Source organism: Bombina bombina, chromosome 6 (assembly GCF_027579735.1).
Source record: "Bombina bombina isolate aBomBom1 chromosome 6, aBomBom1.pri, whole genome shotgun sequence".
NCBI lineage: Eukaryota > Metazoa > Chordata > Amphibia > Anura > Bombinatoridae > Bombina > Bombina bombina.
In genome coordinates, this window is record NC_069504.1 from 995,444,217 (window position 1) to 995,470,433 (window position 26,217).

Here is a 26,217-nt window from a genome sequence, read left to right on the forward strand (position 1 = left end):
TCCGCCGCCTCCAGGGCGGCGGATTGAAAACCAGGTACGCTGGGCCAGAAAAGTAGCGAGCGTACCTGCTAGTTCTTTGATAGCTTCCAAAAGTAGTCAGATTGTGCCGAACTTGCGTTTGGAACATCTGGAGTGACATAACCATCTATCTGTGTCGGACTGAGTCGGGCGGATTGTATGTTAGGTCACTAAATTCTACTTTTGCTGGACTGTAGGGTTTGATAACTACGGCGAATCAGATTTGCCACAAATGTGCTGCGGAATTCCAGCGTATTTGCGGTTGACAGCTTGATAAATAGAGGCCATTGTGGCAACAATAGTTAAGATGATAATTAACACATTGGCCCTGCTAGGAGATATTTTCAGGATATTTGTCCCTAAAAAAGTTAATAATGAGTAACAGCACCCTGGGAAATCATATAACATCACTATAAAAACAAATCTTCCGGTTTATATGTGCACCCAAAATATATTTATGATAGAATAATAAAAAGTCATAAATTATAAGTAAAAATACAATTATAAATCTGTTCTGCTAGCTTAAAATAATGCCATAGTTCTTATTTTAGGATTTTTAGAATAAATATAAACAAACTTAGGGCTAGGTTATGAGTCGAGCGCTATTTATCACTCCTGCTCGCACGCTAGTTGTGCTTAAAGGGACACTGTTGTTTTTAAAGATAGATAATCCCTTTATTACCCATTCCCTAGTTTTGCATAACCAACACAGTTATAATAATACTCATTTTACCTCTGCTATTATCTTGTATCTAAACCTCTGCAGACTACCCCCTTATTTCAGTTCATTTGACAGACTTGCAATTTAGTCAATCAGTGCTCACTCCTTGGTAAATTCACATGCGTGAGCTTAATGTTATCTATGTGAAACACATGAAGTAATGGCCTCTAGTGGTGAAAAACAGTCAAAATGCTTTCAGTGTGGAGGCGGCCTTCAAGGTCTAAGAAATTAGCATATGAACATCCTCCTTTTAGCTTTCAACTAAGAATACCAAGAGAACAAAGCAAAATTGGTGATAAAAGTAAATTGGAAAGTTGTTTAAATTACATGCCCTATTTGAATCATGAAAGTTTTTTTTGGACTTGACTGTCCCTTTAACTTCTACTTTTTACGAGTTGAAAGTATACATTTTTTGCTTGCATGCTAACCTGACATATGCATATAGCCCAAAGTTACAATATTGCAACCATGTTAACGTATTGATACTTCACATTTCAATGCCCTTCACATAGCAGAATATGTTCTATTTATTCTTAAATACACATATATATATATATATACTGTATATATATATATATATATATATATATATATATATATATATATATATATATATATATATATAAATATACAGTCATGGCCAAAAATATTGTTACCCTAGCATTTCTGTCAGATAATGCACCACTCATGTTTATTTCTTTTGTTTGTAATGGTATGAAACAAAAAAGTAGGGAAGAATAAGCCTAATCTGACACATTCCATGCAAAACTCCAAAAATGGACTGGACAAAATTATTGGCACACTCAATTTAATATTTGGTAGCACACCCTTTGGAAAAAAATAACTGAAATCAATCGTTTCCTGTAACCATCAATGAGTTTCTTACACCTCTCTACTGAAATTTTGGACCACTCTTCTTTCACCTACTCCTTCAGGTCTCTCAGATTGGAAGGGTTCCTTTTCCTAACTGCTGTTTTGAGATCTCTCCACAGGTGCTCTATGGGATTGAGATCTGGACTCATTGCTGGCCAGTTCAGTACTCTCCAGCGCTTTGTCTTAAACCATTTCTGGGTGCTTTTTGACATGTGCTTTGGATCATTGTCCTGCTGTAAGACCCATGACCTCTGACTGAGATCCAACTTTCTGACACTGGGCCCTACATTGTACCACAGAATTCTTCGGTAGTCTTCAGATTTCATAATGCCATACACACAGTCAAGACATCCAGTGCCTGAAGCAGCAAAGCAACCCCAAAACATCAGTGAACCTCCAACATGTTTTACTGTAGGGACTGTATTCTTTTCTTTAAAAGCCTCATTTCTTTTTCTGAAAACAGTAGAATGATGGGCTTTACCAAAAAGCTGTAATTTTGTTTTGTCTGTCCACAGCACATTCTCCCAAAAGGATTTTGGCTTCCTCAGGTAAGTTTTGGCAAACTCCAATCTGGCTTTTTTATGTTTATGTGTCAACAGTGGGGTCCTCCTGGATCTCCTCTCCTTTTCATTCAGATGGCGACGTAAAATGCAAGCTGACACATTTGTATCCTGTGCCTGAAAGTCAGCTTGAATTTGTCTGGAAGTTGATCAAGGTTCTTTATCCACCATTCGAACAATTCTTTGTTGCAATCTTTAATCAATGATTCTCTTTCGTCCACATCCAGGGAGATTGGCTACAGTACCATGGGCTGTAAACTTCTTGACAATGTTGCGCACAGTGGACACAGGAACAATAAGATCTCTGGGGATGGATTTGTAACCTTGAGATTGTCCATGCTTTTCCACAATTTTTGTTCTCAAATCCTCAGACAATTCATTGCTGCTTTTTCTTTTCGCCATGCTCAGTGTGGCACACAGAGACACACAACAGAAAGGTTGAGTCAGTTTTTCACCATTTACCTGGTTGCCGGTGTGATTTCTATATTGTCAGCACCTGTTAATTGATACAGGTGAGTTTAATTACAAATTACAGGAGCATCACAAACTTGGAATGCAATTATTTCTTACAATTTTAAGAAGGTAACAATAAATTTGTCTAGTCCATTTTTGGAGTTTTGCGTGAAATGTGTAAGATTAGGCTTTTCTTTCTCCACTTCTTTCTCGAATTAGCCAATAGAATGAGAGCTGCTTAACTCCTATTGGGTGATTTGAAGAGGCTGTCTGGATGAAGACTTCTTACCGCATGGATGAGGACTTCACTGGCTGGATGAAGATAGAAGTGGCCACCTGGATGAAGACTTATTGCCGCATGAATGAGGACTTTGCCGGCTGGATGGATCCTTCAAGCAGGACTTGAACAACTGTAAGTGGATCGTCTTGGGGTAAGTGTTAGGTTTTTTTAAGAGTTTTTGGGTGTTTTATTTTAGTTTAGGGTCTGGGCAGTAAAAGAGCTAAATGCCCTTTTAGGGCAATGCCCATACAAATGCCATTTTCAGGGCAATGGTTAGCTTAGGTTATTTTAGAGTTAGGGTTTTTATTTGGGGGGTTGGTTGTGGGAGTGGTGGGTTTTACTGTTGGGGGGTGTTTGTATTTTTTTTCAGGTAAAAGAGCTGATATCTTTGGGGCAATGCCCCACAAAAGGCCCTTTTAAGGGCTATTGGTAGTTTATTGTAGGCTAGGTTTTTTTTTTTTTTTTTGGGTGGGCTTTTTATTTTGATAGGGCTACTAGATTAGGTGTGGCAGATTAGGGGTTAATAATATTTAAATAGTATTTTTGATGCGAGAGGGTCGCGGTTTAGGGGTTAATAACTTTAGTATAGTGGTAACAATGTTGGGGAGTGGCGGAATAGGAGTTAATACATTTTTTAAGTGGCGGCGATATCGGGAGCAGCAGATTAGGGGTTAATAAATGTATTATAGTGTTTGCGATGTGGCAGGGCCTCGGTTTAGAGGTTATTAGGTATTTTATGGGTGTTTAGTGTACTTTGTAGCAGTTTAGTTATGAGGTTTATGTTACAGCTTTGTAACGTAAAACTCATAACTACTGACTTTAGATGGCGGTACGGATCTTGTGGTTTTAGGCTGTAACGCTCACTTTTTAGCCTCACCGCAAAACTCGTAATAGCAGCGCTATTGGAATCCCATGAAAATACATAATTTTTACGTGTGCGGGATTGACGTTGTGGTACAGGCTAAAAGGTGTGTGGTACACCTATACAGACAAGACTTGTAATAGCTGTGGTGCTGTTTTAACACTGAAAATACCATATTTTCAGCGTTACAAGCTGCAACGCAAAACTTGTAATCTAGTTGAATGTGTTTAACTGTGTTTCTACTGCACATATTTTACATTCCAAAGTTCTTCATTTTAGAAGAAAATTTTATTTTAATATAAACAGTATATATGTATATATATATATATATATATATATACAGTTAATGAGGATTACAAGGAGAAGAGACTCTACAGATGGCTAACAGGTCCTGACGAGAGGAGAAGACCCATGTACAATAGACTGAGATGGCAACGGTAATATGCCAGGAGAAATACATGATACATGCTCTGGCTCTGACTCAGACTCAGCAGCAGCTCAGGGACAATGGTCCATACCATCTACACAGGAGCAGGTTTTTCAGCGGGTCCAGATGTGCGCCGGACAACACAGAGGCACAAAAGACTGCATCCTAGGAGGGGTGGGTGGTACTGCAAACAGACCACCACTTCCACCAATATGACAGAAGAAAATGACATTATTGTCAATTTAAGTGATAGACCCCTCAGCGAAGCCGAAAGATCTATTGAATAGGGGTCTCTCATTTATACCCTCCCATCCATCAGATGATTTTAACACATACATTGACGTCATAAAACATCAGAGAATACTGAAGCTTAAGGATCATTTAAGATGGGAATTGAATGATGAAACTATATTCCTATTCAGACCTAAGAGTCGATTAGATCCGGTGAACAATGCCAGCATAAAGACCTATACCAGGCTGATATCTTCTGACCTGGTATCATCCAAGAAATCCAGATTTCACCATAAACTGAGTAAGGAAGAACAGGAGGCCATTAAAATTCTGGCCACTGACCCTACAATAGTCATTCGCCCCGCTGACAATGGTGGGGCTGTTGTGATTTTAAAGTATTCCAGAAAACTATTGATGATATGCTGAGAAAAGCATATCAATGTCCTCTTCCCTGAGAGACTCATCCCATTTGATTGAGGAGTTACTGAAGGGTCAGTACACACTGGAATCCAACAGTTTATTGGTAACCGCAGATGTGAATAGTTTGTATACTATGTCATTCCACATGATCTGAGAATACGGGCAATACAAAAATCTTTACTCAGAAAACCATACATTGGTCCTCCCATTGATTTTTTGTTGGAAATAGTGAGATGCTGCTTGCAGATGAATTATTTCAAGTTCGAAACTAAGTATTACCTTCAGACCTCGGGAGTTCGAGATTGAGATCATAAAGATTATGGATCATTCACAGGTATCTACAGTATGTATCAGCGATACATAGATCACCTGTTCTTCATATGGAATGGAACTGCCCAGAAACTGGAAAGATGGTTTGAAGAATGAAATGCACTTCAATGCCCGGTCAAATTCAAACTGAAATACCATGGAGAACAAATTGAATTTTTGGACCTGTTGATTTATAAAGATGCTGATAAGCTAGCAATCACACTTTATTCAAAACCAACAGATAAAAATTATATCTTATTTGCTAAAAGTACACACCCTAGGAGCTTGATAAATTCCATACTGAAAGCTCAATTATTGAGAACAGTTTGCAATAATACAGATTCAATAAAGAAACAGACTCAGGTTGAAGAAATGGGCTGTCATTTCATACAGAGAGGATATCCCAACAGGGTGATCTCTAAATTGTGTAAGGAGATGCAGAGCCTAACACAAACAGATCTACTATCAACACAGATGATGGAGAAAAAGGAGGCTGATAATAATGTAAATGTGAAGAGATTACTGTTTACTACAGAATACTCTCCAGATAAAAGAAATATCAATAATTACCTCAAATGCCATTGAAGTGTTGTGAACACTGATCCAACACTACCCTTTAACTATTATGGACCACCAATGATCACATTCAAGAAAGGTAGATCCCTTAGGGACCAACTAATGTTGACAGACCCAGATCACTGTTACCAACAGAGAAGTTGGTTACGGAATAAGAAGAAAGGGTGTTTCAGATGCCTAGGATGCACTACGTGCAATTCTATGATCTAGGGAAGCCAGTTCAGGCATCCACACACGAACCGACGGTTTGATATAAATTATTTCCTTACATATACCACTACACATGTTATATATTTGTTGAACTGTACATGTGGACAGTTTTATGTTGGAAAAACTAGCGATAATATTCGCATTCGGATGGCTAACCACAGACATTTGATTCAATAAGCCATTGACAAACAGAAGAGTGAATTACCTGTGGCTAGACACTTTATGAGATATAAACACACAGGGAGTGATCTAAGGTTTATTCTCATAGATCACGTACCGCCCCTAAAGAGAGGAGGAGACAGAAACCAACGTTTACTACAAGTTGAATAAAAATGGATATTTAAATTGAGAACTTTGTATCCAAATGGATTGAACCATCAAATTGATTGGCAATGTTTCCTATAATATCTATCTCTATGTATAGTATACATTGGTTGAATATACGATAACAGGTTTTTGTCTATATGATGGCTTCTGAGCTCTATACTATACTTGGTTGATTTATTAAATCCCTTGTTGCATTTAGCTATGGTTACATTGTATGCACATTTAGCCCATTCAGGCACCATTAAATTATGTTGTTTTGCCTATTAAGCAGCTGAGTTAGTTCCACTATATAGTCTAGTTTACTTGTAATTTACTGACAGCTGCTAGATTCCCCTCTGCATGTATGTTTATTGTAGGTATTTGTAATTACAGTTGACCACCGAGTCATTGATCAATTTTGGGGACAGGCATTGTACATGCACGGTGCTTATCTTGATCAAATGATAGAGATTGAGAGGTGGTGAGCTACTTCTTATATATCTGTTATTTAGTTTATATAGAAATATACCTACTGCTCACACAATCTAATATTTTTCAATAAGGTTGTATAATACTAACTATGTATTTGTATGTTGAGTCTATCTGGGACTCTTGGCTCATATGTAGTACTAGAATATGCATTTATGAGTGTGTGAACTATTGCATTATACTTATGAGGATTCTGATAGTCTGTGCGCTAGTTCATGTTTATCTTAGCCCATGCTATTTTTATGGAGCTGTAGTTTGTCTATGTGTTTAAGCTCTCTAAGTCTGTTGTCGTAGTTTAAACACACCCCTCAAACACACATTGTGAGTCCTGTGCTCTGTGATACCACTACAGCTCAATTGGCTGCTTGCATCTATGATGCACTATGACTCTTTGTTGGTCACACCCACTACTCATACGGGTGGCGTTGGCAGTCTGAGATTGAGTTTTTAAGTGCGGTATGTTAGCTTTTTTCGTATAGTATGTATCACACTTTGCTGGCTTCTGGCTATATTTATCTTGCACGTAAACCCATGTATATCTTTACTATGCCCATTACACACTCGTTGTGAATCCTGGGCTCTGTGACATCACTACGGCCTGATTGACTGCTTGGGTTGGTGATGCTCAATGACTTCTGGTTGGTCCCGCCCACTATTCACATGAGTGGCGTTTTCAGTCTTGGATAATGAGATAATTGTGCGTTATGTCTGTATTCTTTAACAGTGCATGTATCTTGCTTGCCTTGGTGTGTGTATATATATTTGGCTTGTCCTTATGAAGTTATGTACATTTATGTGAAATATAGAAATGCTTAAGCCATGTTGCAATAGATATCTATTAAGATAGCAGCTTACATGCATATATGAGAGAGCTCCATAGCAACATAATGTATTATATTTTATTAGGTATTCACTAAAATCGGTTCATTTTGTGCACATATACTGCCCAAGAGTTATAGAGTTTTTAAGTTTGTTTACTTTATACAGACTGTTAGTTGCCTGATATTATTTATTGGTTTTACATGATGATGCTTATGGGTGGTTCTTCTCTGATGAGGGGTGGGGTTAGCACCTGTTATATGCACTGTTTATTTTTCACAATTTTACTTGGTCTGATGAAGAGGTGATTGATCCCCAAAACATTACTGTTTTTTCCTATGTGCAATTAAAGCACCTTTTTACACAAATCCAGTGAGTGCATGCCTTTTTGGGGACTATATATATATATATATATATATATATATATATATATATATATATATATATATATATATATATATATACACATATACAGTATCTCACAAAAACATAATTTATGCTTACCTGATAAATTCCTTTCTCCTGTAGTGTGATCAGTCCACGGGTCATCATTACTTCTGGGATATTACTCCTCCCCAACAGGAAGTGCAAGAGGATTCACCCAGCAGAGCTGCCATATAGCTCCTCCCCTCTACGTCACTCCCAGTCATTCGACCAAGGACCAACAAGAAAGGAGAAGCCAAAGGGTGTAGTGGTGACTGGAGTATAATTTAAAAAATATTTACCTGCCTTAAAAAACAGGGCGGGCCGTGGACTGATCACACTACAGGAGAAAGGAATTTATCAGGTAAGCATAAATTATGTTTTCTCCTGTTAAGTGTGATCAGTCCACGGGTCATCAATACTTCTGGGATACCAATACCAAAGCAAAAGTACACGGATGACGGGAGGGATAGGCAGGCTCTTTATACAGAAGGAACCACTGCCTGAAGGACCTTTCTCCCAAAAATAGCCTCCGAGGAAGCAAAAGTGTCAAATTTGTAAAATTTGGAAAAAGTATGAAGCGAAGACCAAGTTGCAGCCTTGCAAATCTGTTCAACAGAGGCCTCATTCTTAAAGGCCCAAGTGGAAGCCACAGCTCTAGTGGAATGAGCTGTAATTCTTTCAGGAGGCTGCTGTCCAGCAGTCTCATAAGCTAAACGAATTATGCTACGAAGCCAAAAAGAAAGAGAGGTAGCAGAAGCCTTTTGACCTCTCCTCTGACCAGAGTAAACGACAAACAGAGAAGACGTTTGTCGAAATTCCTTAGTTGCCTGTAAGTAAAATTTTAGGGCACGAACTACATCCAGATTGTGCAGAAGACGTTCCTTCTTCGAAGAAGGATTTGGACACAAAGAAGGAACAACAACCTCTTGATTGATATTCCTGTTAGTGACTACCTTAGGTAAGAACCCAGGTTTAGTACGCAGAACTACCTTATCCGAATGAAAAATCAAATAAGGAGAATCACAATGTAAGGCTGATAACTCAGAGACTCTTCGAGCCGAGGAAATAGCCATTAAAAATAGAACTTTCCAAGATAACAACTTTATATCAATGGAATGAAGGGGTTCAAACGGAACGCCCTGTAAAACGTTAAGAACAAGGTTTAAACTCCATGGCGGAGCAACAGTTTTAAACACAGGCTTAATCCTGGCCAAAGCCTGACAAAAAGCCTGAACGTCTGGAACTTCTGACAGACGTTTGTGCAACAGAATGGACAGAGCTGAGATCTGTCCCTTTAATGAACTAGCAGATAAACCCTTTTCTAAACCTTCTTGTAGAAAAGACAATATCCTAGGAATCCTAACCTTACTCCAAGAGTAACCTTTGGATTCGCACCAATATAGGTATTTACGCCATATCTTATGGTAAATCTTTCTGGTAACAGGCTTCCTAGCCTGTATTAAGGTATCAATAACTGACTCAGAAAACCCACGTTTTGATAAAATCAAGCGTTCAATTTCCAAGCAGTCAGCTTCAGAGAAGTTAGATTTTGATGTTTGAAAGGACCCTGTATCAGAAGGTCCTGTTTCAGAGGTAGAGACCAAGGTGGACAGGATGACATGTCCACCAGGTCTGCATACCAAGTCCTGCGTGGCCATGCAGGTGCTATTAGAATAACTGATGGTCTCTCCTGCTTGATTCTGGCAATCAATCGAGGAAGCATCGGGAAGGGTGGAAACACATAAGCCATCCTGAAGGTCCAAGGTGCTGTCAAGGCATCTATCAGGACCGCTCCTGGATCCCTGGATCTGGACCCGTAACGAGGAAGCTTGGCATTCTGTCGAGACGCCATGAGATCTATCTCTGGTTTGCCCCAATGACGAAGTATTTGAGCAAAGACCTCCGGATGAAGTTCCCACTCCCCCGGATGAAAAGTCTGACGACTTAAGAAATCCGCCTCCCAGTTCTCCACTCCCGGGATGTGGATTGCTGACAGGTGGCAAGAGTGAGACTCTGCCCAGCGAATTATCTTTGATACTTCCATCATTGCTAGGGAGCTTCTTGTCCCTCCTTGATGGTTGATGTAAGCTACAGTCGTGATGTTGTCCGACTGAAACCTGATGAACCCCCGAGTTGTCAACTGGGGCCAAGCCAGGAGGGCATTGAGAACTGCTCTCAATTCCAGAATGTTTATTGGTAGGAGACTCTCCTCCTGACTCCATTGTCCCTGAGCCTTCAGAGAATTCCAGACGGCACCCCAACCTAGAAGGCTGGCGTCTGTTGTTACAATTGTCCAGTCTGGCCTGCTGAATGGCATTCCCCTGGACAGATGTGGCCGAGAAAGCCACCATAGAAGAGAATTTCTGGTCTCTTGATCCAGATTCAGAGAAGGGGACAAGTCTGAGTAATCCCCATTCCACTGACTTAGCATGCACAATTGCAGTGGTCTGAGGTGTAAGCGTGCAAAGGGTACTATGTCCATTGCCGCTACCATTAAGCCGATTACCTCCATGCATTGAGCCACGGACGGGTGTTGAATGGAGTGAAGGGCGCGGCAAGCACTTTGAAGTCTTGTTAACCTGTCTTCTGTCAGGTAAATCTTCATTTCTACAGAATCTATAAGAGTCCCCAGGAAGGGAACTCTTGTGAGTGGAAAGAGAGAACTTTTCTTTTCGTTCACCTTCCATCCATGCGACCTTAGAAATGCCAGTACTAACTCTGTATGAGACTTGGCAGTTTGAAAGCTTGAAGCTTGTATCAGAATGTCGTCTAGGTACGGAGCTACCGAGATTCCTCGCGGTCTTAGTACCGCCAGAAGAGCACCCAGAACCTTTGTGAAGATTCTTGGAGCTGTAGCCAATCCAAATGGAAGAGCTACAAACTGGTAATGCTTGTCTAGGAAGGCAAACCTTAGGTACCGGTAATGATCTTTGTGAATCGGTATGTGAAGGTAAGCATCCTTTAAATCCACTGTGGTCATGTACTGACCCTTTTGGATCATGGGTAAAATTGTCCGAATAGTCTCCATTTTGAACGATGGAACTCTTAAGAATTTGTTTAGGATCTTTAAATCGTTCCCTCTTTTTTGGGAACCACAAACAGATTTGAGTAAAACCCTTGTCCCTGTTCCGATCGTGGAACTGGATGTATTACTCCCATTAACAAAAGCTCTTGTACGCAGCGTAGAAACGCCTCTTTCTTTGTTTGGTTTGTTGACAACCTTGACAGATGAAATCTCTCTCTTGGAGGAGAGTATTTGAAGTCCAGAAGGTATCCCTGAGATATTATCTCTAGCGCCCAGGGATCCTGGACATCTCTTGCCCAAGCCTGGGCGAAGAGAGAAAGTCTGCCCCCCACTAGATCTGATCCCGGATCGGGGGCCCTCAATTCATGCTGTTTTAGGGGCAGCAGCAGGTTTCCTGGCCTGCTTGCCCTTGTTCCAAGACTGGTTAGGTCTCCAGCCTTGTCTGTAGTGAGCAACAGATCCTTCCTGTTTTGGAGCAGAGGAAGTTGATGCTGCTCCTGCTTTGAAATTCCGAAAGGAACGAAAATTAGACTGTCTAGCCTTAGGTTTGGCTCTGTCTTGAGGCAGGGCATGGCCTTTACCTCCTGTAATGTCAGCGATAATTTCTTTCAAACCGGGCCCAAATAAGGTCTGCCCTTTGAAAGGTATATTAAGTAATTAAGACTTAGAAGTAACATCAGCTGACCAGGATTTTAGCCACAGTGCTCTGCGCGCCTGAATGGTGAATCCGGAATTCTTAGCCGTAAGTTTAGTTAAATGTACTACGGCCTCCGAAATGAATGAATTAGCTAGCTTAAGGACTCTAAGCTTGTCCGTAATCTCATCCAGAGTAGCTGAACTAATGGTCTCTTCCAGAGACTCAAACCAGAATGCCGCCGCAGCCGTGACCGGCGCAATGCATGCAAGGGGTTGCAATATAAAACCTTGTTGAACAAACATTTTCTTAAGGTAACCCTCTAACTTTTTATCCATTGGATCTGAAAAGGCACAGCTATCCTCCACCGGGATAGTGGTACGCTTAGCTAAAGTAGAAACTGCTCCCTCCACCTTAGGGACCGTTTGCCATAAGTCCCGTGTGGTGGTGTCTATTGGAAACATCTTTCTAAATATCGGAGGGGGTGAGAACGGCACACCGGGTCTATCCCACTCCTTAGTAATAATTTCAGTTAGTCTCTTAGGTATAGGAAAAACGTCAGTACTCGTTGGTACCGCAAAATATTTATCCAACCTACACATTTTCTCTGGTATTGCAACTGTGTTACAATCATTCAGAGCCGCTAACACCTCCCCTAGTAATACACGGAGGTTTTCCAGCTTAAATTTAAAATTTGAAATATCTGAATCCAATCTGTTTGGATCAGAACCGTCAGCCGCAGAATGAAGCTCTCCGTCCTCATGTTCTGCAAGTTGTGACGCAGTATCTGACATGGCCCTAGCATTATCAGCGCACTCTGTTCTCACCCCAGAGTGATCACGCTTGCCTCTTAGTTCTGGTAAATTTAGCCAAAACTTCAGTCATAACAGTAGCCATATCTTGTAATGTTATTTGTAATGGCCGCCCAGATGTACTGGGCGCCACAATATCGCGCACCTCCCGAGCAGGAGATGCAGGTACTGACACGTGAGGCGAGTTAGTCGGCATAACTCTCCCCTCGCTGTTTGGTGAAATGTGTTCAATTTGTACAGATTGACTTTTATTTAAAGTAGCATCAATACAGTTAGTACATAAATGTCTATTGGGCTCCACTTTGGCATTAGCACAAATAGCACAGCTATCTTCCTCTGAATCAGACATGTTTAACACACTAGCAAATAAACTTGCAACTTGGAATACTATTTAAGTAAAATACTATGAAAACGTACTGTGCCTATAAGAAGCACAGAAAGATTTATGACAGTTGAAAATTAATAAACTGAAAAGGTTATAGCATCAATCTTTGTAAAAAACACAATTTTAGCAAAGGTTTGTTCCCATTAGCAAAGGATAACTAACCCTGATAGCAGAAAAAAAGTTACAGAATAAACGTTTTTTATCACAGTCAACTACAATCTCACAGCTCTGCTGTGAATGATTACCTCCCTCAAAACAAGTTTTGAAGACCCCTGAGTTCTGTAGAGATGAACCGGATCATGCAGGAAATACAATGAGCTTCTGACTGAATTTTTTGATGCGTAGCAAAAGCGCCAAAAAAAGGCCCCTTCCCCTCACACACAACAGTGAGAGAGATCAGTAAACTGTCAGAAATTAGATCAAGCAACTGCCAAGTGGAAAAATAGTGCCCAAACATTTTATTCACCCAGTACCTCAGAAAATGAAAACGATTTTACATTCCAGCAAAAACGTTTAACATAAATTTAGAATTATTAAAAAGCCTGTTGCTAGTCCCTGCAAAATAGGCTAAAGTCTTATGTACACAGTGTAATTCCAGTGAAGTACCATTCCCCAGAATACTGAAGTGTAAAATATACATACATGACATTATATCGGTATGGCAGGATTTTCTCATCAATTCCATTGTCAGAAAATAAAAGCTGCTACATACCTCTTTGCAGATTAATCTGCCCGCTGTCCCCTGATCTGAAGTTTACCTCTCCTCAGATGGCCGAGAAACAGCAATATGATCTTAACTACTCCGGCTAAAATCATAGTAAAAACTCTGGTAGATTCTTCTTCAATTTCTACCAGAGAAGGAATAACACACTCCGGTGCTATTATAAAATAACAAACTTTTGATTGAAGGTATAAAACTAAGTATAATCACCATAGTCCTCTCACACATCCTATCTAGTCGTTGGGTGCAAGAGAATGACTGGGAGTGACGTAGAGGGGAGGAGCTATATGGCAGCTCTGCTGGGTGAATCCTCTTGCACTTCCTGTTGGGGAGGAGTAATATCCCAGAAGTAATGATGACCCGTGGACTGATCACACTTAACAGGAGAAAGTGAGTACACCCCTCACATTTTTGTAAATATTTTATTATATCTTTTCATGTGACAACACTGAAGAAATGACACTTTGCTACAATGTAAAGTAGTGAGTGTGTAGCCTGTATAAAAGTGTAAATTTGCTGTCCCCTCAAAATAACTCAACACACAGCCATTAATTTCCAAGTGGAAATGTCCAAATTGGACCCAATTAGCCATATTCCCTCCCTAGTGTCATGTGACTTGTTAGTGTTACAAGGTCTCAGGTGTGAATGGGGAGCAGGTGTGTTAAATTTGGTGTTATCGCTCTCACACTCTCTTACTGGTCACTGGAAGTTCAACATGGCACCTCATGGCAAAGAACTCTCTGAGGATCTGAAAAAAAGAATTGCTGCTCTACATAAAAATGACCTAGGCTATAAGAAGATTGCCAAGACCCTGACACTGAGCTGCAGCAAGACCATACAGTGGTTTCACAGGACAGGTTTCACTATGAACAGGCCTCACCATGGTCGACCAAAGATGTTGAGTGCACATGCTCTGCATCATATCCAGAGGTTGTCTTTGGAAAATAGACATATGAGTGCTGCCAGCATTGCTGCAGAGGTTGAAGGGGTGGGGGGTCAGCCTGTCAGTGCTCAGACCATACACCGCACACTGCATCAAATTGGTCTGCATGGCTGTTGTCCCAGAAGGAAGCCTCTTCTAAAGATGATGCACAAGAAAGCCTGCAAACAGTTTGCTGAAGACAAGCAGACTAAGGACATGGATTACTGGAAGCATGTCCTGTGGTCTGATGAGACCTAGGTAAACTTATTTGGTTCAGATGGTGTCAAGTGTGTGTGGCGGCATTCAGGTGAGGAGTACAAAGACAAGTGAGTCTTGCCTACAGTCAAGCATGATGGTGGGAGTGTCATGGTCTTGGCCTGCATGAGTGTTGGCGGCACTGGGGAGCTACAGTTCATTGAGGGAACCATGAATGTCAACATGTACTGTGACATACTGAAGCAGATCATGATCCTCTCCATTCGGATACTGGGCCACAGGGCAGCATTCCAACGTTATAACGATCCCAAACACACCTCCAAGACAGCCACTGCCATGCTAAAGAAGCTGAGGGTAAAGGTGATGGACTGGCCAAGTATGTCTCCAGACCTAAACCCTATTGAGCATCTGTGCATGTGGACAACCAGTATACTATATACTCCTGTTATTAAGATGTAACAAAAACACTTTCAGTATATATATAAATATATTACAATAAAATTGTTAAAAACAGATGAGTTTCAAAGCAAATAAATACATTCAGTAGTGGATTAAATGGAATCGACACCGGTGTCAACAATATATGTATCTATGTGTGTTGATATTGAGCTCTAAATAAAGTTCGCGGATGGCACATAAATCATGTATATCACACTCAAAACAAATAGTCAAATCAACGACAATATATAGGCTACAATAATGTATGGGTGGCAGCAATATGTTACAAAATTATTCGGAAGCAACAAAAGCATCAAAAGCATATATGCAGCTACAGTGGGGCAAAAAAGTATTTAGTCAGCCACCAATTGTGCAAGTTCTCCCACTTAAGAAGATGAGAGAGGTATGTCATTTTCATCATAGGTATACCTCAACTATGAGAGACAAAATGTAGAAACAAATCCAGACAATCACATTGTCTTATTTGGAAAGAATTTATTTGTAAATTATGGTGGAAAATAAGTATTTGGTCAATATCAAAAGTTCATCTCAATAAAATTGTTATATATCCTTTGTTGGCAATGACAGAGGTCAAAGGTTTTCTGTAAGTCTTCACAAGGTTGTCACACTCTGTTGCTGGTATGTTGGCCCATTCCTGCATGCAGATCTACTCTAGAGCAGTGGCTAGGCCACTCCAGAACCTTGAAATGCTTTTTACGAAGCCACTCCTTCATTGCCTGGGCAGTGTGTTTGGGATCATTGTCATGCTGAAAGACCCAGCCAAGTTTCATCTTCAATGCCCTTGCTGATGGAAGGAGGTTTGCATTCAAAATTCTCGCAATACATGGCCCCATTCATTCTTTCATGTACACGGATCAGTCGTCCTGTTCCCTTTGCAGAGAAACAGATCCAAAGCATGATGTTGCCACCCCCATGCTTCACAGTAGTTATGGTGTTCTTTGGTTGCAACTCAGCATTCTCTCTCCTCCAAACACGACGAGTTGTGTTTCTACCAAACAGTTCTACTTTGGTTTCATCTGACCATATGACATTCTCCCAATCCGCTTCTGGATCATCCAAATGCTCTCTAGCATACTTCAGATGGGCCCAGACATGTACTGGTTTAAGCAAGGGGACACGTCTGGCACTGCAGGATCTGAGTCCCTGGCGGCGTAGTGTGTTACTGATGGTAGCCTTTGTTACATTGGTCCCAGCTCTCTGCAGGTCATTCACTAGGTCCTCCCGTGTGGTTCTGGGATGTTTGCTCACCGTTCTTTTGATCATTTTGACCCCATGGGGTGAGATCTTGTGTGGAGCCCCAGATTGAGGGAGATTATCAGTGGTCTTGTATGTCTTCCATTTTCTAATTATTGCTCCCACAGTTGATTTCTTCACACCAAGCTGCTTGCCTATTGCAGATGCAGTCTTCCCAGCCTGGTGCAGGTCAACAATTTTGTTTCTGGTGTTCTTCGACAGCTCTTTGGTCTTCACCATAGTGGAGTTTGGAGTGTGACAGGTGTCTTTTATACTGATAACAAGTTCAAACAGGTGCCATTAATACAGGTAATGAGTGGAGGACAGAGGAGCCTCTTAAAGAAGAAGATATAGGTCTGTGAGAGCCAGACATCTTGCTTGTTTGTAGGTGACCAAATACTTATTTTCCACCATAATATTCAAATAAATTATTTCCAAATCAGACAATGTGATTGTCTGGATTTGTTTCCACATTTTGTCTCTCATAGTTGAGGTATACCTATGATGAAATTACAGGCCTCTCTCATCTTCTTAAGTGGGATAACTTGCACAATTGGTGGCTGACTAAATACTTTTTTGCCCCACTGTACAATGTTTCTGCGACAATGGTATGTAAGCTGCAACAAAATATAAGCGGCTGTGTTTATTCAACAAAAATATGGCCAATATTCACTAGAACGGTGATAATTAGTCCTTAATGAATTTCTTAAATGTCCCAAGGTTAATTATTCAAATTTTCAGGATGTGTAGTAGTAGTAATTGATACATATGTATTTCTTCGGCTTAGTAGCCCAAAACAGTACCTGATAGTGTTCCCTGTGGATACGAGCATCTTTACTGTGTGTCTCCACCTCCTCTCCGCAGTCAGTATGTATACTGCTTGTCTCTCTGGGGTGGCGATCCGTGCTGGTATAGTGGATCCGTTTAGGGCGTGTTTGCTGTAAATCTTCACCACCTCTCCGCGGTCAGTTAGTATGCCGCTTTAACTATGGTTAACTCCATGCCCAAGTGGGTTAAGGCAGTGCTGGAAAATAATGGTGGTCACACAAAATATTGACACTTTGGGCCCAATTTGGACATTTCCACTTAGGGGTGTACTCACTTTTGTTGGCAACGGTTTAGACATTAATGGCTGTGTGTTGAGTTATTTTGAGGGGACAGCAAATTTACACTGTAATACAGGCTGTACACTGACTACTTTACATTGTAGCAAAGTGTAATTTCTTCAGTGTTGTCATGAAAAGATATAATAAAATATTTACAAAAATGTGAGGGGTGTACTCACTTTTGTAAAATACTGTTTATGCATATATATATCTATATATTAATATAGATATAAAGTTATAGATATATATTTTAGAAACAATTAGGGCTAATTAATGGACTGCAAGTGCAAAATATTGCTTTTGCAAATGCGATATTTGCTCTCCACTTAGTAATACCAGCACACGCAAATCTGCACTGGTATGACATGTTAAGTGCAATGCAAACGAGACCTCACGTTTGCATTGCACAGATGCTTTGTCTTCCATAGGCTCCAATGGGAGCCTTGTTCTCATGCCGTCAGACACAGCATGAGAAGATTGCACAGCGAAGGGTCTAAGTGTTATGCAGGGATGGGCAGCAAAATTTAAATATATATGTATATGCTTTTATACACATATTAACACATAAATATATATGTATATAAGCATATACAAAAAACGAAAGAGTGCAGACGGCTTTCCAAAACATAACTTGATTTTATTCCAGTAAAAACCATGTATACACGATCATGGATGGTCACAATAGTAGCATGAACTTGATAGATACTGCTGCTGACATGTTTCGCCTGTCAAGACGTAATCATAGCTACAGTTAAGACACCTGCTAACCTATTTAAGGTAGCTGGGAAAATCTGATTGGTTAAAGCTTAATTAACAAGTAAAGCTAGGGATTCATGTTTAAACCTTTGTTTCACATCAAAAAAGAGCCTCAAATTAATGCATAAATGTGGGACACAGTCCATACATATTAACAATTGCCTTATACTTTATTGTACATTTGCACTGATTTGCATATATAGGACATGATGAAATACAGAATATAACATATATGTGAGAATTTCTCACTAAAGTTACATGGAGGACACTGACTTAATATTGCATGTACCTTAAAATATATAATGAAATAAATAAGTACATAGATAAATGCAAGGATAGTGGACATATATATAGGGAAGATATGTGCAAATTGTCCAGATATGCATGTGTATAATGAAAAATATGTGCAATCAGAGATACCGGCTGTGAAAGAGGGAGATGGATGGACCATGTTAAAAATTATTTCCAAAAGTTTATTAAATCATATTAAGAATTTAGGCCCAAGGGAACTCGGGTCTGAAGTTTAAAGATCCAATACATCTCCCTCTATCGCAGCAGATGGTCACGATCATCTCCTCTAGGGGGACAGTTAACCTTTTCTATAGCTTGCCATCTCAAACTACTGATATCCTTATTATGATGACGTAGAAAATGTCTGACCAGTGGTGTACTTGCTTCTCCTGCTTGAATCGTGGACAAATGATTTCGAATACGGACCTTAATTTCATTAGTGGTTAAACCTACATATTGTAGGTGACAAAATGTGCACGTAAGAAGGTAAACAACGTAGGTTGAAGTACACTTCAAACAACTGTTGATTGGAAAAGTATCTCCAGTGACTTCTGATTTGAAAATATTTGACACCATGATATACTCACAAACCCGACACTTTTGTCTACACTTAAACAAGCCCTTATGAACCAGCCAGGAGCTAGTAGGTTTATTTAATTCTGGCAATGATGAAGGTGATAATACATTTGCAAGGGTTTTAGATCTCCTGTATGAGCAGCGCAATCCATCTCTGAGTCACGCTTCCAATTTGTCATCAGCAGAAAGGAATTTAAAATGTTTTTTTAACAATCTTACATATTTCGGTGTACTGTGAACTGACATCAGTCACAAAAGTTACACCTTGGAAGTGTGTGTCAGAGTTTGAGCGCGCTTTTGAGTGCTCCTGAACCAAAGTAGTTCTATCAATTCTTTGAACTTGTTGTTCTGCTTTTAGAACAATTTGACTTGAGTAACCTCTTTTCTTTAATCTGTTACTGAGTTCTAAAGATTGTTCATGGCAGTTTTGTTCAAGTGTGCAATTTCGTTTGACCCTGCAACTGCAAAGGGGACATGTCGAGGGTGGCAGCTATTGGCATGCAACAGTGCATTGCCAGCTGTGGGTTTTCTGTAAACCTTACTAATAATCTTTCCTTGTTCAGTTCCTTCTAAGGAGATATCCAAAAAATCAATGGTATTCTTTTGTTACACAGTGGTAAATTGAATACCAATATCATTGTTGTTTAAATAATCAGTAGATTTCGAGAAATTCTGAGTGTCCGCCCAACCAGATGATGAGAAGGTCATCAATATAATGTCCATAATACTGGACCATATGCCTTAGGGGGTTAATATCTCCATAGATGTGGGACAGCTCCCACCATCCCACGAAGAGGTTGGCATAGGAGGGGGCAAACTTAGCCCCCATTGCTGTCCCACATCTCTGGAGATAGAATTCCCCCTCAAGCTTAAAATAGTTATGGGTAAGCAGAAACTCAAGTACCCTAAGAATATATTTTTGGAAATCTTCACTTAGATCTGAATAGTGTTTAAAAAAGAAAGCCACTGCTTCCAAACCCTCTTTATGGGGAATGGAAGAATATAATGCAACCACGTCAATAGTGGCCAATCGATATGAACCAAAATTCAATTTAACACATTCAAGTATATCAATTAAGTGTTTAGTATCACTAAGATAGCTATGTAGTGACAGAACAAATGGTTGTAAAATACTGTCTATCCATTGTGACACATGTTCAGTTAAGGGACCTATCCCACTAACTATGGGACGTCCCCTCACCTCAATAACAGATTTATGTATCTTGGGAAGATGGTGGAAGATGGGCACTATAGGATTGTCAACACATAGAAACTCAAAGGTGTTGAGGTCAAAGTGCCCACCTTCCAAACCATCGTCCAAGATGCTAAAATGTTCACGTTTGTAAATGTTAATGGGGTCTACAATCAAAGGGGCATAATTATCAATATTCTTTAATTGGCGATGGGCTTCTTGAACATAATCAGCTCTGTTGAGAACCACAATAAAGCCGCCCTTATCTGCCGAGCGAACAACTATATCTTCCCTACTCTTAAGCTCATCTAGAGCCAATTTTTCTTGTCTGGTAAGATTCGATTTGGCCTGACTTACAGTCATTTTTAAAACTGATAAATCACGTTCAACCCTCTTAAAGAAGGTTTCAAGTACTCTTATATGAATGGGGTAAAAATCTGAGGGGTTTTTAAAACCTCCAAACGAATTAATGGTATTTGACTTGAGAGTATCACAAACTTCACTAAATGTTTGTTTGTGTTTAGTTGTACCTGATATGGACAGTGTTGCCATTTTTGGGAACTCAATATTGGTCATTGTCAGGTCTGATTCTTCTTCATAATGCTTTTTTAAAGTGATGTTCCTTATTCTGTGTATTCGCCGTGGTATTTAACACAATTTGAAGTTTTTAAAAAGTTATCAAAAAATGAACAGTTACGCTTGCGTCTTATCCAACGCTGCATACCTAGTTTTCAATCCGCCGCCTTAGAGGTCGCGGATGCTATAGTAGTCAATGGGAATCGGAAAACTGAAATCTTATGTTCGATGCTGCTAGAGTGAAGCATATCACCTAATAAAAATCAATGGAAAGCATTATTTAATATGTATACCCTTCAAAGAATGCAAATATATTATTGATCAACATTTAATGCATTAGTAGATATAGGGATAAAAAAAGTGCTTTTGATGGATTATGCTACAACTTTGCCTGTTTATAAAAATCAGGGATTACATATTTTGTGCACAGTCTTGCACCTAACTTGTCGCAATAATAGATATACAGAGACAACAAAAGAACTACAGAACAGGCTCAATTAGCAGCTAGCTTCCACTATTGTAACTTAAATATTTTAGTTCCTATCCCTTTCAAATAGCTATAGATTTGAAATAAATACATATTATACTCTGATTATGTTATATTTGCAACATATATGTGTGTGAAAAAATTAAATTACAATATCTATATACAATAATGTGCTGACGAGAAATGTGCTATGTTCGTGGACAGTACTGAAATTATATAAATAAAGTTATGAAAAGCCCGAATAGCCGCAACATCGATGATTGTTAGTTAACACCAGTCCGATCCTCTTTGCACCATACATGACGCGCGTGTTTTTGACAATTTTTTTTAAATTATGGAAAGCGTATTGAGATCCGCGACCGCGATGTTTAGCGAAGTTTGGCGAGCGTATTGATGCCCGCGAATGCACCATAGTTGACGCTTTGATAAATAGGCCCCATTGTATCAGTTACATAAATGTATTTTGAGTTAGGATAAATGTATTTTGAGTTAGTATTAAGAGGTAGAACAAAATTGTGAATCTTTGGGTCTAACCACTTGTGCTTGAGTTGTGTTCTGAAAATTACTATCTTGTGGTTGTGTATATGTAGTGGGGTTTTTTAAGATACTCTTTTGGGGTTCATCACCTCCTAAGGCTCCAGCATCATCTCCTGACTCAAACTTACTGTCTGAATAGGTGACCTTTTTCGGATGAGATGAAGAATTGTGTTCATTCTTATTTTTATTTTGATTATTACGTCTATTCCTAGATCTATTCCTATTGTGATTACAATAGGATGTGATTACAATACAATGTTGCTGCATATCTTCAGGCAGCAGAGGCTTTCCTTTTTTGCTTGTCCCTGGAGTCCCGCACCAGCTAATGATTGCTAAATTTTGCTATATGGCTCACACACACAGACAAGCTAGACGAGTCGAGTGGATTTGATTGGATCTGAGGGATCACGAGGTGTCAAGTCACTCCCCCTGCACATGTAGGACGCCGTAACGCTCAACCTCCTCATGGATGGAGGCTGTTGTAAGCAGCAAATCACAGGATCCCATGTGTCCTACTGACGAATAACACTGCATTGAATCCGGGTTGTCCGGTTTGGTGAGTTTGGGTCTAAGTGACCAACCGCAATAATAGCGAGTTTTTGTTCACCACCAATTGTACAAGTATACAACAGGAGCTGCAGCTTGGACTTTGAGGTACCTATTACTTGTTAAAGGCTTAAGGTCTAAAGTTTTCCTGTTTACATTGCTGTTTATACTGGCGTGCTGGGGTGACCACACTCTACCGATCCCTAACCTGAACTATACATTCAGAAGTATTCCTTGTCCACTTATTTGGGACTTTTGTGCCTATGCACATAGTTTACTGTTTAGTACTACACATTATAAATTGGGTTGCTGAAATATTGCTGTGATATCTACTTCTATATTATATAAGCATATACATATATACTGTATTTATAGAGAACACACAGTTCCTGCAATGTAAAGGCACTTTTCAGTGCCGTTAGTTTCTAACACCCCACACCCACCAACTTAAACCCCATATAACTGCTTCAAGCTGTTTTTTTTATTTAAAGATGTTATTATTTTTTTGATTTTATAAAGAAACATACACTAAATTTTGAATGGCAATTTCGGCACTTTTTTTTATAATTAACCATAGTTCACGGTAGCAATAACCAGCAACTTGTAGTGGCTGGTTATTTATCGCGTGCCTGTAAACGGGTGAATTTGCCCATTTGCGGGCATTTGATAAATTAGCGCTCCACTTGTAATCTAGCCCTTAATCATATATGTAGAAATATATATTTAAAAGTAAAATGAAAATTTTCTTCTATGTGAAGAACTTTGAAATATAAAATATTTATAACTATCTTTGGGTTTAGTACAGAAAGTCTAACGTTGGGTAAGGGTTAGCATGCATCGGGTTTTGCTCACACACTCTCGTTTAAAGTTTACTTTGAGCTGTGTGTTTGCATGTGAGCGGCAAAAAAATATGACCGCACCACTTGTTGGCCCAATGTGTTCCATCTTTAATTGGACGGTGTACATCACATATATTTCCCTTGTCATTATTGTGATTCGTTACATACCTTATAAATATAAAGCCGAAAGAACTGACATCAAACTTGGCATACCAATAAATTATAAATCAAATAAAGCTTATTGAACTCAGCCTTTTGACATCATCCCCTAATCAGTCTGTTATCATGTTACAGCCCTCGGGCTCTCTTCGTTTAACTTAGAATGGAGCTCAGACAAAATTGTGTGAATAGAGTTAGCTGAGTTTGCATTTTAGAGGCAGCTGAATTCACATTACTTCTGTTTCCATTTTGGAAATTACACTTACAAATATTTTACCAAGTCCCCAGGCATGTCCTTAATCTACTTGTCCCACTTCCCAAAAGTGGCTAAATCTCAATACGATTTAGTTAGCTACATGTTATGCCTCTTTTCAGCGTACCTACAGCATAAATATGTAGATCATGCCAATTACTTCCTTTATTTTTTTGTAGAAGTGTCACTAGTACACTGTGCTGCATTCACCATTAAAAATTGGAACTCACTGAAATAATATATTGCAACTAAAAATGTGAAATAAACATATTGCTTCTGAGTTGTTTTAATTTTTACAAATATAGCACTAGAATTTAAATGTGGAATTGTAACAATACTACAATTTATTTTAATATACTGTATATAACATTGAAATTGGAGTTTTTAACATCAGATGTAGATTCACAGAAAGTGAAATGGCATCTGATTGTATTGCAGCATCAGTATATCCAAGTTGGTTGCACACAAACTTACAGGCTTGTGTTGTTGGTTATAAAAGGAAGGTAAGAGATTTAAGAAGTGACACAACCAGGGGGACTAAGAAGGCACTACCCCCAGCATAATTGCTGCCCCCTATGTGCCTCCCAGTGGTAACTTTCCACCACCCCTCTGCCCAGGCATTGCTGCGCCTTCACCACTGTTTAGCGCAGCCTCTTGTTTGACCTCACCTATAACATACCAAGTCTTGCCCTTCTGTTGAGGCCCCAACCACAATTCACTGGTGAGACTCCTGAAAGTACCCCCAATAAAGAAGCCACTGGATTTAAGATATTTTTTTAAATTGTTCATATCAAGTACTCTAACAAAAGATACATCATGTGTGGTGTTTTAAAAAACACAAGAAAAAATTAATAGCAACGAGTGATTAGCTCTATTGTCCCTTAACAATGCTAGAGCGCAATCAGTCGTCTATTTTTGGACTCATGTTACAAAGTCATTTTTTTATTGCTCGGGCAATAGTCTAGGGTGTTCTAACATCTGCATGTCAGTGCAGGTGGGTTAAATCCTTCACGTAATAGACTTCTATGGGGATACGCAGTAATATTCATATGGGACATCGGTTGAGTTCTAAGCCGAGGGTACACTAAGTCATCGGTGCAAAACATTTACAAAAATGTCCCCCCTAACAATTACAAATTAACAAATTACCTCAGGTTTTCAGAAGTGCTACATTTTTCAGCAGTGTTTGGATTGTGGTCAAACTCACCAATTGTAAAACAAGTACAATGATCTTAATAATATTGCTCCTGCACTTTCCATTAAAAGTATAGGATGTGGTAAAAATTTTTTACCATGTTAAGATGCTTTGGTTAAAATATTTACCAATTCACTTGTGCATTATTCTTTGTGTTAGGTCATACAAAATATAACACACCCTGTGCTCCACTTTAATCTAGTCCAGATTACAATTGGCACACTATTTATCAATATCACTCGAAAGATACCACCAGAAGAAAAGATTTCGCGTGCGGGATATCTTGCATATTACAATTTGAATTTTTTTTTTTTTTTCATGCAAGCAAAACCAGACGCTCATTAACTAAAGGATTTAACATTCCAATGTTCTTCATCTACAGAAAAATCTTCTCTGTATTTTAAATAGATATTTCTATACATCTATATATACCTATACCTGAATATATATTTATATAGATATGTAGATATAGATATATATTTTACATTAATATTATCAGATATATATGTGAAGAACATTGGAATGTAAAATATCCGTAACGCTCTGTGGGTTGCATGCTGTAGGTCTAAAGTGGTGTCTGGTTAGTGCCCACAAAGAATTAGTTATTTTAAGGCTCATTAGGTAAATATTAAATATTTTAAAAATATAAATAATGATTTTCAATAATTATAGGTACTTTAAAATATACAAATATATAGTCTAATTGCTTACAATATATATTCTATAATAATTATTTACACAAAATATTATTTCAATATTTTATATTTAATAAATACATAACGCACCTTAATATAACTCAAGTCGGCTTAGCAGACAGGCACCTAGATTACAAGTTGTGCGCTAAACACGGTGCATAAATAATGCTTTCCATAGCGCTGCCATTACAAGTTACAAAAAATCTTCTTGTGTTGTGCGATATGGTGTGATAAGCTCCATACCGTACAAAAACAATGTCCTGGCTTGACGTGCTCGTGCACGTTTTCCCCCATAGACATAAATAAAGAAAAAGTGTTATTAAAAAACTAACAATGATTGCTATAACGCATTCCCCATTGATATCTATGGAGACAAGAAGGTTATGTAAAAACCCTAACATAAACCCCTAGTCTAAATACCCCTAATCCGCTGCTCCCGACATCGCTGACACTAAATAAAGTTATTAACCCCTAATCCGCTGCCCCCCCACATCGCAATATTAAACTAAACCTATTAACCCCTAAACCACCAAACACCCACATTGCAAATACTAAACTTAACCTATTAACCCCTAAATCGCCTAACACCCACAACACGACAAACTCAATTAAATTATTAACT